Genomic DNA, 12,902 nt, shown 5'->3' with positions numbered 1-12,902 from the left:
TCTTCACAGAGCGCGCTTGCTTCCACCGACCGGGATGCTCTGCGTTGAGCTTTGCAATGCCACGCCAGGCGTGCTTTCGCTGAAGCAGATCCCACGGAAGTTGGGTGAATCTCTCTCGCGCTCTCTCTCCCTGGGAATAAGTGCTCCGAGCTGCAGCCCGGGACCCTAAAGCAGGCTTGGCTAATCCGTGGCGCTTCAGGTGTTTGCTGGGACTCCTGGCCATAGACTAGGAGTTGAAGTAGCGCACGGATGTATGGAGGAATGCCGCAGGTTAGCCAACTCTGCTTTAAAGCTTATAGCATCTGAACTGGGCCAAAGGCAAGCGGGGATCTTTCACTGGCTTTCTCATTCCTAGGGATGAGTGTGGTGCAAAACCCCTGCCTTGTACTGAAGCCAGGTAAAGGTGGTGGGGTATTTTGAAAAACTTGGTTTCTTAGACTATGTTCACATGGATTCTGTTCGATAAACTTATGATACACATACTCAGTAGCCTATGGCAGGGATGAGGGACCACACATCTCACCATCCCTGACCATTGCCCATGCTGTCTGGGGCTGATGGGAGCTTGAATCGTAACAATATCTGAAGGGTTACATGTTCCCCATATCTACTTTCTGGAGCTCATGGGGGGCCCAGTACAGACGAACCACAGGTGGCATGGTAGCTACTTTAACTATGATTACTGCAAACTATTGATAAGAAACATCTGCACGTGAAGAACTGCGGTTTTTGCACACCTGTTAGAATGTGTTTGCTGCCTTTCTGCAAAGATGTACTCGGAATTGCCCATCAAAACATATATAAATAGGCTAAGTATTAGTGCACTGGTGGGTTTCCCAAAGTCCATCCATTGTTCTTCAGCACTTTGACTTTCACATGACAATCTTGGCTATGGGATTATGTAGGTAGTAAATGTCATATAACAGGATAGCATGGTGGGGATGAGAACCCAGTGATAGAAGGCACCTCAAAACCACCAAAGAAGCAAAAGTGGAGGGTGGAGGTGGGGTAGGAGCCTCAAGATAGTGCCTTGAGAGATAGTGTCTTGAGATAGGATGGACCAGTAGTCTGTTTTAGATACATGTTTTTAATATGTCTTATTTTGGTGTGCCACCTTGACAATGTATTCTTGTTTATATAATTGTATATTGCATTGTTGTAACCTGCCCATGGTGAAGGATGAGTGATAAATTTTGTAATAATAAATAATAATAATAAATAAATGAGCATCAACTGGTAATACCAGAAAAAAAAATATGATAGGTACTTCCAGACACATGGCTTGATAATGTAAAGGAGTAGGTTACGATAGCTTTTTTTAAACTCCTCCTTGAGTAAATCCAGATTAAATAAAGGGGTGGGTGGGAATAGACAGATACTTTTATGCCTGTGATGCCATGTGGATGCTGCAGAAAATGGCAAGCATGATGTGGCAGCAATTGTCACACTCAGCACCCATCTGGAAGCACCTAATGACGCTGCCCTTGAGGAAAATACTGAACCGAAGGCATTCTGACCAATCTGTGCATACTGTAATTGGTTGCAACTTGCAAGCACCAACTTAGGACCTGCTCCTTTGCACTAAAGGGCTGTCATCCAGCCAGCTGAGTGTGCTAGCCAGAAAGAGGGACCAAAGAGTTAAACTACTGCTAGCCACAAATAACTGTCATGATTCCAGAAAACTGCATGGTGGATTTAGAAACGAAATCTCAAAAGACAATTGCTTGTCATCTGTCTTCCGGGCCTTTCAGTCCTATTACCATGTTTTTAAACTCTTCCCCCCACTCTGCAATCATGATCATTACATCAACAACAAAATTCTTCCCATCCCCAAAAGCAGATTTTCAAGATTCTAATGACAGCAAATATACCACTAACTGCCTTGGCAACCGCATAGTCCGCAAGCCAGATGTTTGTACAACCAAAACCAAATTTCGTTAGCCAAGATAGTTAGATAATATAGCTTTGCACTTAGGTTGGCTTTAAAGTTTGGTTTGTTTTCCAGCAGCTCTTTCCGTGTGCCTTTATGACTTGGCAAGCGTTGGAGGTGGGATGGCCAAGCAGACAATTGGTTAGGCAAGGGGTTGGATATAACACCAAGCCAAGGTTTGTAAGCCAGCAACAAACCATGGGCTTCATCCTGTGATTTTCCAGGAAACAAACCAAGGTTAGTCTCTGGAGCTGGGTCTACACCATGGCTAAGCTAAACAAACCATGGCTTAGCATTATGTGCAAAACAGGCCTGTGAGTAAAATCTCTAAAATCTTTGCTGATGATAGTTGGAAGAAAAAAGTGCTGTGGTAGATGGCTTGTGATCTAATCCAGCCTGGTGGTAGTAAAAACAATAGCGCCATTTACACGTTCAAAGCACTTCACATGAGCCTCACAACAACCCTCGTAAGCTTCAACAGTATTATTATCTCCGAAATGCAGGATGAGGGCGATAGAGACTGATGCACCACATTGTCAGTTCATTGCAAAGTGAGGCTTGAACCAAGGTATCTGATTCATCTTTCTCTCTTGAGCTATATGTTCCAGTAAAAACATGTACCCAAGCCTCAGTGGATTGGACCCTAAAGCTTGTCAATCTAGTCTAAAATTTGTCAATCTAGCCTGGTGCCTTCCAGAGGTTTTACACTACATCTCCCAGCCAGCACAGCCAGGTTGGGAAAGGCAAAGTTAACTTCAGAAGGTCACAGGAGGACAATTTCCTGCCCCATATCCCTTCCCATGCTCATTGTTCAGGAGCCACCCCCTCCACCCCCTGGAAAGGCTTTTCAAGGCTCATAAGGGAAAGAATGGCACGAGAGAAATTTCCCTGTCTTATGATTCAAGCCATACTGTAACTGTAACATCCATTGATTCACAATCTTTAGACTGATGGCTTGTGCTGTGATAGATTCTTGTTTTATACAATATGACTGGCATCTTTAAATCTAGCTGCCTTTTGCTTGGTTCCTTTTCTTTCTTTTTTTAGGTCACTTCAAATTATTCCAAAGTCATCTGGATTTACTTGGGGACAGTCAACAGTTTTAATTTAATTTAAGGCATCAAAGCTGTAACAGGATGTTGCGAATCGGCATGTCTTTGCTATATTTGGCAATTACACTCTGCAGCCAAGGGGTTATAATGGCCTAAAGATTCTGGGTTCAAGGAAAATCCTTGAATGGCTTGGCCTCTTCCACTGCCTAATTCTATTGGCTGGTGTGACTCTGTTAGCTCTCTGAATATGATTTGCACTGCAGTCTTGCACCTTTGGGTTGTCCACTGCCAGTACATGAATATGAGTTTGGCTGCATGAAACTCAGCACAAGGACATTCCTGAAGAGTAGGTGTAAAAACTAGGTGACTGTAAAACTTTTCCCCTTGCCTGCCATGATAGGAGACAGGAAATTGCTTACAATGATGACCAAGCAAAATCTAATTTCCTGGACACAGTAATAGATGTTGACATTACCTCAGGAGAGTCTGTTACTGCAGCAACACAATCCAGTAGCCTTAGAAGATATCTCTTTCTCTGCCTGAGAATAATTCATGTGGAGGAGAGTCTTGTGGTTGAGCTTTAATTTAGTCTCGGTGCTGTAAGCAAGGAGGGCGCTTCCATGGTAGACAATTACTTCAATGTTTGTTCCAATTTCATGCACTGTCATGACATATGACAAACAAATGGCCCTCTTCTGTTCCATGCACAAGCACCAGGAAATGGTTACCAATACAGTATGTGTGCAGGGTGGAAGCATTGACTTACTTGGAGGTCCATATTTGCTTACGTTCATCCTATGTGAAGCTGTATTTAAGGTAACAGAGCCCGAAAATGAGAAAGCTGTACTGGCTTGGGTTTAGCTAGTCTGTTGTCTGGCATTTACTTTATCAAAAGGGATACTTTTTGGAAAACGTCTTTTACTAGCATGCATTCTTCACTGATCATCCTTTCCTATGCCTTGTGTCCAAGCACTGTTTGTTAGAATATGGCAACACTTTGGTGCTGTGAGGAATACATGCACTATACAATAACACTCTTGGAAATGGTTACAGGTAGGTAGCCTTGTTGGTCTGACGTAGTCGAAACAAAAAATAAAAAAAAATCCTTCCAGTAGCACCTTAGAGACCAACTAAGTTTGTCATTGGTATGAGCTTTTGTGTGCATGCACACTTCTACAGATACCATGATACCATTTCGTGCTACTGGAAGGAATTTTTCCCCCTGACTCTTGGACATGGTTATTATACTTGTGCGTGGCTGGGGTTAAATTTTGAGTGCCCAAGCAAGACTCTTAACCAGGCATCCCCAAACTTCGGCCCTCCAGATGTTTTGGACTACAATTCCCTATCCCTGTTAGCTAGGGATCATGGGAGTTGTAGGCCAAAACATCTGGAGGGCCGCAGTTTGGGGATGCCTGCTCTTAACCACTAGCACATGCTCTGGTCCCTGACTTTGCACCACATTTTAAAAATGCAACAAAGGGTCAGAGGCACACCGAAGCACCTCTGCCCTCTCCTTCAAACTGGCTTTCTGGGCCTACATTGTTGGTGGAATCTAACTGCCTAGCAGATGCAGGAGCAAGCCAGTGTATCCTTTGTTCCCCTGGAGCTCAGAGCTAGCCAGAGGCAGTGGAGGCATGCTGGTGTTCAAACCACCCAGCGGATGCTGAGACAAACTTCCAACTATGGGCTCATCCAGGCTACCTTTCATGCTGTATTTCTAGGCATAGGACTGCACTTTAAAGTGCTATGTCCAACCCCCCCTTCCCCTCCCCTCTCTGGTATTTTCCCTGTGAAAACTTGCTCTTTACCCCTGAATCAGAGCACACGACAATCTCCAGAAAACCTGAATTGCTGTTTATTCTGATTCAGTGTTTAAGAGTGGGTTTTTGCAGGGAAAGCACGGGGTGAAAAAAGAAAAGAAAACCATTCAGGCACAGCATTTTGAAGCTCAGACCTCTGCCTAGAAATCGTGGGGTAAAAGGTAAGTGTGGCTGAGTCCTATGTTTGGGGCCAAGGCACATTGAGGGCAGCATAATTGGTTTCGCTGCATGGAATGCAACCTTGCTATCCACATTATGTCTAGGAAAGATAGTAGCATAAAATGGGGTCAGCAATCTAAGGCCCATGCGCTCGAAGCAGCCCACGGAGGTTGTTTGACCGGCCCATGAGCCACCCCCAAACTGAGTTGCCCGCTCGAGCGCTGCACTAAACTGGTGCAGTGCAGGGACTTGCTTATGCGGCGCCGAAATTCGCATCTGCGCAGATGCAAATGCCAAAAATTGCAGGCGCGCGCGATCTGGCCCACAGAGGGATCTCCACAGGACCGATCCGGCCCAGGCAAGATAAACCTTGCTGACCCCTGGTATAGACAATAAGGTAGTTAAACCAATGGTTTCACTCTGTATTGTAGAGGATAGCTTCCTATTCCTACCCACCCTCCGGAAAGTTTATAACCAAGAACAAACCTAGACTACAGCTTGTGGTTAGTGATTGGGAAGAGAGAGAGAGATTAACCAGAAGCCTGCATTTGGACAATATGATAAGTGAAACCTTGGCTTAGCTCAACATGGTGTGGGAGTTTTAAAAAGACCAGGAAGGCACAAAATGTCTGAGCTCCTCTCCAGGAGCCTGCACGATCCCAGTAAGTTATCGTTCGGCTTATTGTGACATGTGAACCAGGACAGCCTCTCTGTGTGATTAAATCTGGCAGCATGCCAATGTCACTGAAGGCAAACAAAGTCTTTTCAGAGTAAGGGCAGTGGTTCCTGGATAGGTGAAAATGACAAAGAGCTTTGCAGCATCTTTAAAGGATAGCAGACTTACTGTAGCATAAGCCTTTGTGGACGTTTATCCCACTTAATCAAATGCACGAACTGTTAAGTCTTTGATTGGCAGATACATATACACCTGCCGGTTGAAGATAACAGTTCATGTGCTTAATTAGGAGTGCTGTGAGTCCAGGAAAGCTTGCACTACAATAAATCTTAAAGTGCAAAGAGATGCTTTGCTGTGTTTGCTGAGGCAGACTAAGATGCCTGCCCCTTTGGAAGTTGTGATCCTGAACACTCTTGCTCTCTTTTCATACTCCTGAATATGTTTGTGGAAAGCAGTACTTCTGGTTGAGCTCTGTAGAGTTTGGAAAGAGAACACTGCTAAGACCTTTGAACTGATATGTTCAAATTAGTAAGGAGTTATCCAGGGCAACTATGATAACTTTTTTTGGGGGGGGGATCCTACAGGGAGAGAGCAGGACATAATTTCCTGTCAGTGATGGTTTATTTTGCTTGACCCACTTGCAGGAGTCCTGAAAGGGCTCCAAGGAGGGGGGTAGATGAAGAACAGGAAGCAAAGCAATTCACTCCTAACCCCACCCAGTGTCTCAGTCCAGATAAAACCAGGCAGTGGAATAAGTAGAATAGAATGGTCACATTTTTTTAAAAAAAACACTTTTATATTTTTACTTTTTTTAAAAAAAAACTTAAATGCCAATGGAAAACCAGCACATTCATCAAATGTGTTTCCTTGTTCTGTTAGTTCCTGGATTTATCTGACTTCTTTCTTTTACTGTGGGGGAGTATTCAAAAGTTGTGCCATCCATATATCCACAGTCTGAGGTGACACATTCCATTCTAAAACCTCTGCATATTATTATTCCCATCAAACATAGGTAAGTGCCAGTCCTTTCTGTATCAGAAACAGTGTCATCCATGTACAGAAGGAAGGTATCAGCCAGGGTAACCCAAAGTTTTACAGACGTTCAGACAATATTTAGAAATAAAGCCCTAAAACAGAGGAGGAGAACTACAAAACAGACCTAGTGCGGACTGAGCATGCTCTACAGCCACAGAATGCTGACCGACTAGTTGGTAAAAACAGAAAACGAGGTGGGAGAGAGAATGAAATGGGGTATTGTGGAGGAAGGCATGGACCCACTCCCCCCCTTTAGGTCCCTGTACTGCTGCAGTTGTGGTAGGAGATGAGAGAGAAAAGTCTACATGGTCTGGCTTCCCACAGCAGCGGCAGTGGGGTGGGGCTAAAGGAGAGAAATAAGCTTTGGGTGTCAGTACCCTGTAAGGAGAGAGGGAGCACAATTTGGGCAATCTATAGGGGGAGGGTTGTTAATGGAGGGGGTTGGCAAGGGGTTGGGGGGTAGGCGTGGGTAGCAAGCAGTGTTAGCAGTGACACAGCCCCTAGTACTTTAGTAATGTCAAACAAGGAGTGTCAATGCAGGTGCTAGACTGCAATAAAAAAAACACTGCCATGTTGGGGGAAGGGGTTTGAATGAGGCAGAGATCTCTCTGTCCACCTCAAAACAGCTCCAATGAACCGCCCAGAAAGTGGCACCACCAACATGCTCTTTGTGGCCACATGTCTTTGTGTCAAAAGTTAAGGAAACAATCATGTTCACAGGCTCAAATATGATGCATTTGGGGAGGCTGAACCCCTCCCAGATACCACCCTAAGCTCCTTTCAGGAATAGGTGATGGAGTAGGTATTGGAGAGACTCAGCACCAGATCCCTACTTGGCTATGAAGCTCACTGAATGACCTCGTGGCAATGACTTTTTCTCCCTCTCCCCCCCCCCCCCGGTTGTAGTGAAGATAAACTGGAGGTGGGGCATGTGTTGTTCTTTAAACTGATTGTACAACAGATGTGACAACAGATGCAATTACTAAATAACATGTATCCCATTCTCAATTGCTGGAGACAGGTAAGGGACCAAAGCACAGTGAGGGGACACTCTTTCTGCTTCCAAAGGATTAGTCCTCATTGTTTGTTGAAGGTCCTACACATGAAGCAGAAACCTATCTCACCAGAGTCAAGAATGGGCAAACGATTAAACAAACAAAAGCTCATCTTCTGCCAGTTTGTACACTTAATCTAGGAAACAGCGCCTTACAAACAACGGTGATTGCATTAAACAATGAATGTGGGAGAGAAAAGGTCAAGCCAGGACAGTGCAAACTACTTGCAGAAGAAAGTAGAAGGCATACGCGGATGCTAGCTGCAGGATTTCCATAGAAATGTATTTGGCTTCCCACAACATCAGAAGAAAGATCCAATGATGAAAAGCCTGTATGCGGCTAGAACATTGGATAGTTCATTACATCAGGGGTGGGCAACTTATAAGTTACAAAGGGCTACACTGGAAATACATAATTAGCAAGGGCTGTGTTCAATTTGCACATTTGAATATAATTAATGAGCAGCTCTGCATTGGTAAGACTTCATCCGGAATATGGTGTTCAGTTCTTGAGCTCTAATGCCTAGAAAAGAATTGACAACTGCAGAGGTATTTGGAGAAGACCAATGTTGAGGAGGAAAAGACCAAAGGAAGGGAGTGTGCTTCTCCTGTAGAAATGGAGGTTGCATGGAATGGATGGGTGAGTTGTATGAGGTTGATGGTTTTTGAAATGTTCAGTGTGCCGCAATAAGAGGCATTGTTGCTTGAAAGGACAAGCAACACAATGATTTTATGCAAAGACAGATTGTGGTTAAACATTATGAAGGTTTTGGAATCTCCTTTCTAGGTGATCTCAGGAAGAAGCAGGCCAGGCATCTGGTAGGGATGCTTCATATTATCCCTTTGTCATGTTTATGTCCCACACTTTCCCTCTCAAAAGCCTAAGGAGTCGCACATGAGGTTCCCATTTTTATTCCTGTAGCAGCTCTCTAAGATAGGTTGGGTTAGGACACTATGCCTTCACCAACACCACCCAGAAAAATTTCATGGCTGGGTGGGATTAGAGCCTGTGCTTTGCACATTGAACCCCTGCCCTGTAGTTCTTATGCAACGCTAGTTCTTGTAGGGACAGAGGCTGAGCTAACAGAACTACCAGTATTATTCTGTTCTTGCTCACAATTGGGGTTAGTTCTCATATGCAGCAGATGTGGTGGTAAACATGTTTCTAGATTGTACCACTTTAGACTGTAGGGTTTATGTGGTATGAATGCCTCACCATTTAAACCAGTGGTGGCTAGTCCAATGTTGAGGGCTTGATGCTATCCTCCACACAGTTTTTTTCTGCCCCCCACCCCCAAGACCCTACTGAATTTCGCAGTGGCAGCTATGATAAAAAGTACACTCAACACGGGGGTGGACAGAGAAGTTTTAAACTCCAGCACCCTGTTGGCATGTAAATCACCCCCTCCCCAGTCATCAGTTTGATTGCTTAATGAGCAGTGAGGGGTTCTAACCCTCTTCAGTTCATGTAAGGTTAGGCCACATCCATTGTTGACATGCAACCCCTGAAGGCTTAGCAAAGAGTGAATGCAGCCTTTAGCCAAAAAAAATGTTAGCCACACACCCCTACTTGAACAATATAAAAAGCTGAGCTACATACAGAAGATGAATCATAGAATTGAAGGAGAAAGCCAGACTAGAACCATACGCTCTTGACATCTAGCTTTCTAGGAAATATGTTTTTCCCACTTTGCCTTTACCTTCTATGAGGAGGGTGCTGGAACCAAACAGGAAGCACAGGCAAATTCTGTTCCCTCCCCACTCCACTCATGAAAATGTTCCAATGGCTATTGTTAACTTTTGGGTTTCTACTGAGAGTAGCATGGGTTTTTTCCCCCTGCTTAGCCTGCTGTGTATCTTAAAGGTCAGTAAAACATACTGTTAGTTGGTTTGACTTGTTTATAAGATGCAGTTGGATAGAAATCTTAAAAAACATTACTAGCTATTTAAACGAGAGGAGAAGCCAAGGGTTTATTGATCCATGAAAGCATTTGCTTTTACTAAGAAGTGAAGCCAGTCAGTCTTTATTTTTATTTTTTTAGTATATGGGCAGTTCTTCAGAAGAAACTTTGCTACTTTGAAACAGCAAAATATCATGTATGTTAAAACCAAACTGATGCTTCTGATTAATGGGGGGGGGGAGAAAAGTGGGACATTCTGGGATCAAATCAGAAACTGGGATGGCTTCTGTAAATCCGGGACTGTCCCTGGAAAATAGGAGGGTCTGCAATAATTATAATTTTAAGATATTGCACGCAAGAATCATATTATTTTGAGATAATGCTTGTGTTCTAATTGAATATCAGCCAGAACTGCTCTATGCTTATACTCGCTGCTGTGACTGTTAGTGCCCACCTTTTCCCACCTTAGGCAATCACCAACTTAGTTTGTGCTACTGTGAACCAATAGTTGCTGTACCTCATGGTATTTATTCTTCCTGTTTGCATCCCATTCTAAAGATCTACCCAAATTCCTGCTCTTTATGTTTTTCTTCAGCCAGCACCCCTTTGTCACTTCCAGGTTCACTAACTGTTTATGTAACAATATCTGTGTTGTACTAGCTGGCTGTTGCCACTCTATACAATATGTCTGGGAGTTGCTTTGAACTTCCCATTTGTAGTTATTTTACTGGCAATCTTTCATCTTCTTTTACATTTGGCTTCTGGGAGCATCAAAGTCTTTTGTAATGTTTTGGTTCATATCCTGCCAGTGACAATCAATTATTCCCATGTTTGCTGTCATTCATATTCTGTCATAAGGTTCCCAAGTGATATGTACTTGCAGCTCTTTGTGAATAATTGCAGACCACAAACATGACGACTGTGTACTGAATGTACAAAAAGTCTGCTCTGCAAAATTTGAACTTCCAGTAAATATTATTGTTGACCCCAAATAGTGGATTTGGGAGGCACTTCCCAAAAGCTTGCCACATGTATTAATCTGGCAGCAAAGAAGTGGGAGCATTTTTGCAGCCAAAACCTTAAAGCAGTTCTCTGTTCTGAGTGGCAAGCCCATTGCTGCGGGTTTTGATATTCACACCAGCAAACGTATAAGTGTGGATTGCATGCATATGTATTTAAATATCTGTGTTAAATATCTGTGTGCATCTGGGAACCCTAAGTGGGCAAACAATTTCTCTTAAATTTTGAAACGGGGTTTATGTTTAAGAATGATTTGGCATGGCAAGCACAGAAATGAAAACTCTGCTCTAACATGCTCTCTGATTTACAGTGATGATGTTGCATAATTTTTTGAGATGCTGCAAGATTTGAGGGGTGTGTGTTCAGGGACGGGGGTTTCCCTTGATATTCATGTGGGGACATCCATGCTGGAAATGGGTTTTCCCCCAGTCTTGTTTTCTAAAATGGAAGGTGCTGATGTCCAACCCCATCTGGAAGCTGAGCCTCTAATCCAGGCATCCCCAAACTGCGGCCCTCCAGATGTTTTGGCCTACAACTCTCATGACTCCTAGCTAACAGGACCAGTGGTCAGGGATGGTGGGAATTGTAGTCCAAAACATCTGGAGGGCCGAAGTCTGGGGATGCCTGCTCTAATCCATCTATGGGGAACCTGTGGTCCTCTAGATGGTGTTGGCTCCAATTCCCTTCATCCCTGACCATTGACTGATGGCTGGGGCTGATGAAAGTTGGAGTCCAACATCATCTGGAGGGCCACAGATTCCCCATATCTGCTGTAATACTAATAGTATAAGGATTCAAGGGAGTTTCTCAGTGGTGAAAGACAAAAAGTCACAAACTTGTAAAAGTTACAGTTTTGTATATTCGTCCTTATAATGGCAGCAGGGACCTACAAGCAAATAAAACCTTTCTGCCTTGGTTATAGTTGGACTAATAGCACTAAGGTAGGTTGATTAACTTTATCTTAAAATACAGTGCAGCTTTAGAAACCAAACTCAAATATCACATTTGTTTGACATGCAGATCTCAAAATTCAGCCTTCACCTGCAGGGAGCAGCTGTTTTTGCTTTACGCTCTCCTCTTCTTCTTTTTCTCGCTAAGGAAGACTTTTACATGCTCATAATGGTACAAGGTGAAAAGAGAACTCACCCCACCCCACCCGGACACACACACACACACACACACACACACATTCCTGGCTTTGGCAGAATCTATACTTGAAAATTCATTAATGTGAAAATGCTCAAATGTATACACACACCCCTCACTTCTCTCATCTTTGTTTCACCAGTTTAATGCTTCCCTTTGTTACCCTAATGTGTTGGGGTGTAGTTTTGTAGCTTGTAATAGTATTATGTAATAATTTTATAATCCACCTGAGATCCTGGCCAGCATATGGTTTTGGAGAAGAGTTGTGTACTATTTTCCTTTTCATTGCTTATTGTTAGCGAGGGTTGGGGTTGTTGGTTTTTTAATCAGTAAAATCACACAGCCCTCCTGCATACTTCGCCCCCACCCAGACCACGCTGGCTGAGCTCCAATCTCTACAGAATGGCTGTAAAATGCTCCTATCCTTTGTAACAGAGCCAGACTTTTAGTGGGTTGCCTTTGGCAGTGCTGTAAAAGGCAACACCAAGTGCAAGGCAAAGATGAGTCAGGCTGAGAAAGTCTCCACTAGATAGATTTTCTTGGTGCAGTGAAGGCTTTCTTCCTCATGGAACATGAAAAGGGCTAGCAGGGAGGCTAGAATCTCAATCACCACCCCTCCTCCTCAAATCCTATCCGAAAATGTGTGTGTTCGTCCTCTGCCTTGCCTCCCAGGTCACACAGCTGGTCTCTGTCACTGATAAGGACTTGTTCCTGGCACTGGAAATGCTAGCAGTTGTCCTCTTTCACACAAGGAGGTAATTGAACAAATCCTTTAGCAACATCACACATGCACACTTGGCACTCCAGTCTGCCTCTCTTCTGCCCTCTTCCAATATGGAATGTGGAAGGGGGCTCCTTTTTAACATGGTGCTTGCAAGTGGCAGAGTGAATGGGCATATGTTTTAAATCCAAATCCTCCCCAGTTCTGAGGGATTTTATCATCACCATGGGGAAAATATTTTAAAATCAACTCCTTTCTTGGCCATTGCTCCGAAACTTTCTTTATGAGAAGGGGACATTGACAGCGATAGCATTTATGCATTGCCTGCGAAAGGTCCCAGGTGCAGTTATTGGTATCACCTGGTAAAAAGGATTGTTACCAACTG

The 12,902-nt window shown here is 43.8% G+C and overlaps 1 protein-coding gene across 1 annotated transcript in view; it reads left to right on the top strand.

Annotated features, from left to right (window-relative positions):
* Nucleotides 1–12,902, top strand: part of SNED1 (sushi, nidogen and EGF like domains 1) — a 74,246-nt gene that overhangs the window by 658 nt on the left and 60,686 nt on the right. The gene's annotated exons all lie outside the window — the stretch shown is intronic.

This window comes from Zootoca vivipara, chromosome 5, assembly GCF_965207765.1.
Source record: "Zootoca vivipara chromosome 5, rZooViv2.hap1.1, whole genome shotgun sequence".
Taxonomy (NCBI): domain Eukaryota; kingdom Metazoa; phylum Chordata; class Lepidosauria; order Squamata; family Lacertidae; genus Zootoca; species Zootoca vivipara.
Note: the sequence above shows the minus strand (reverse complement) of the source record. Positions and strands in the feature narration are given on the sequence as shown.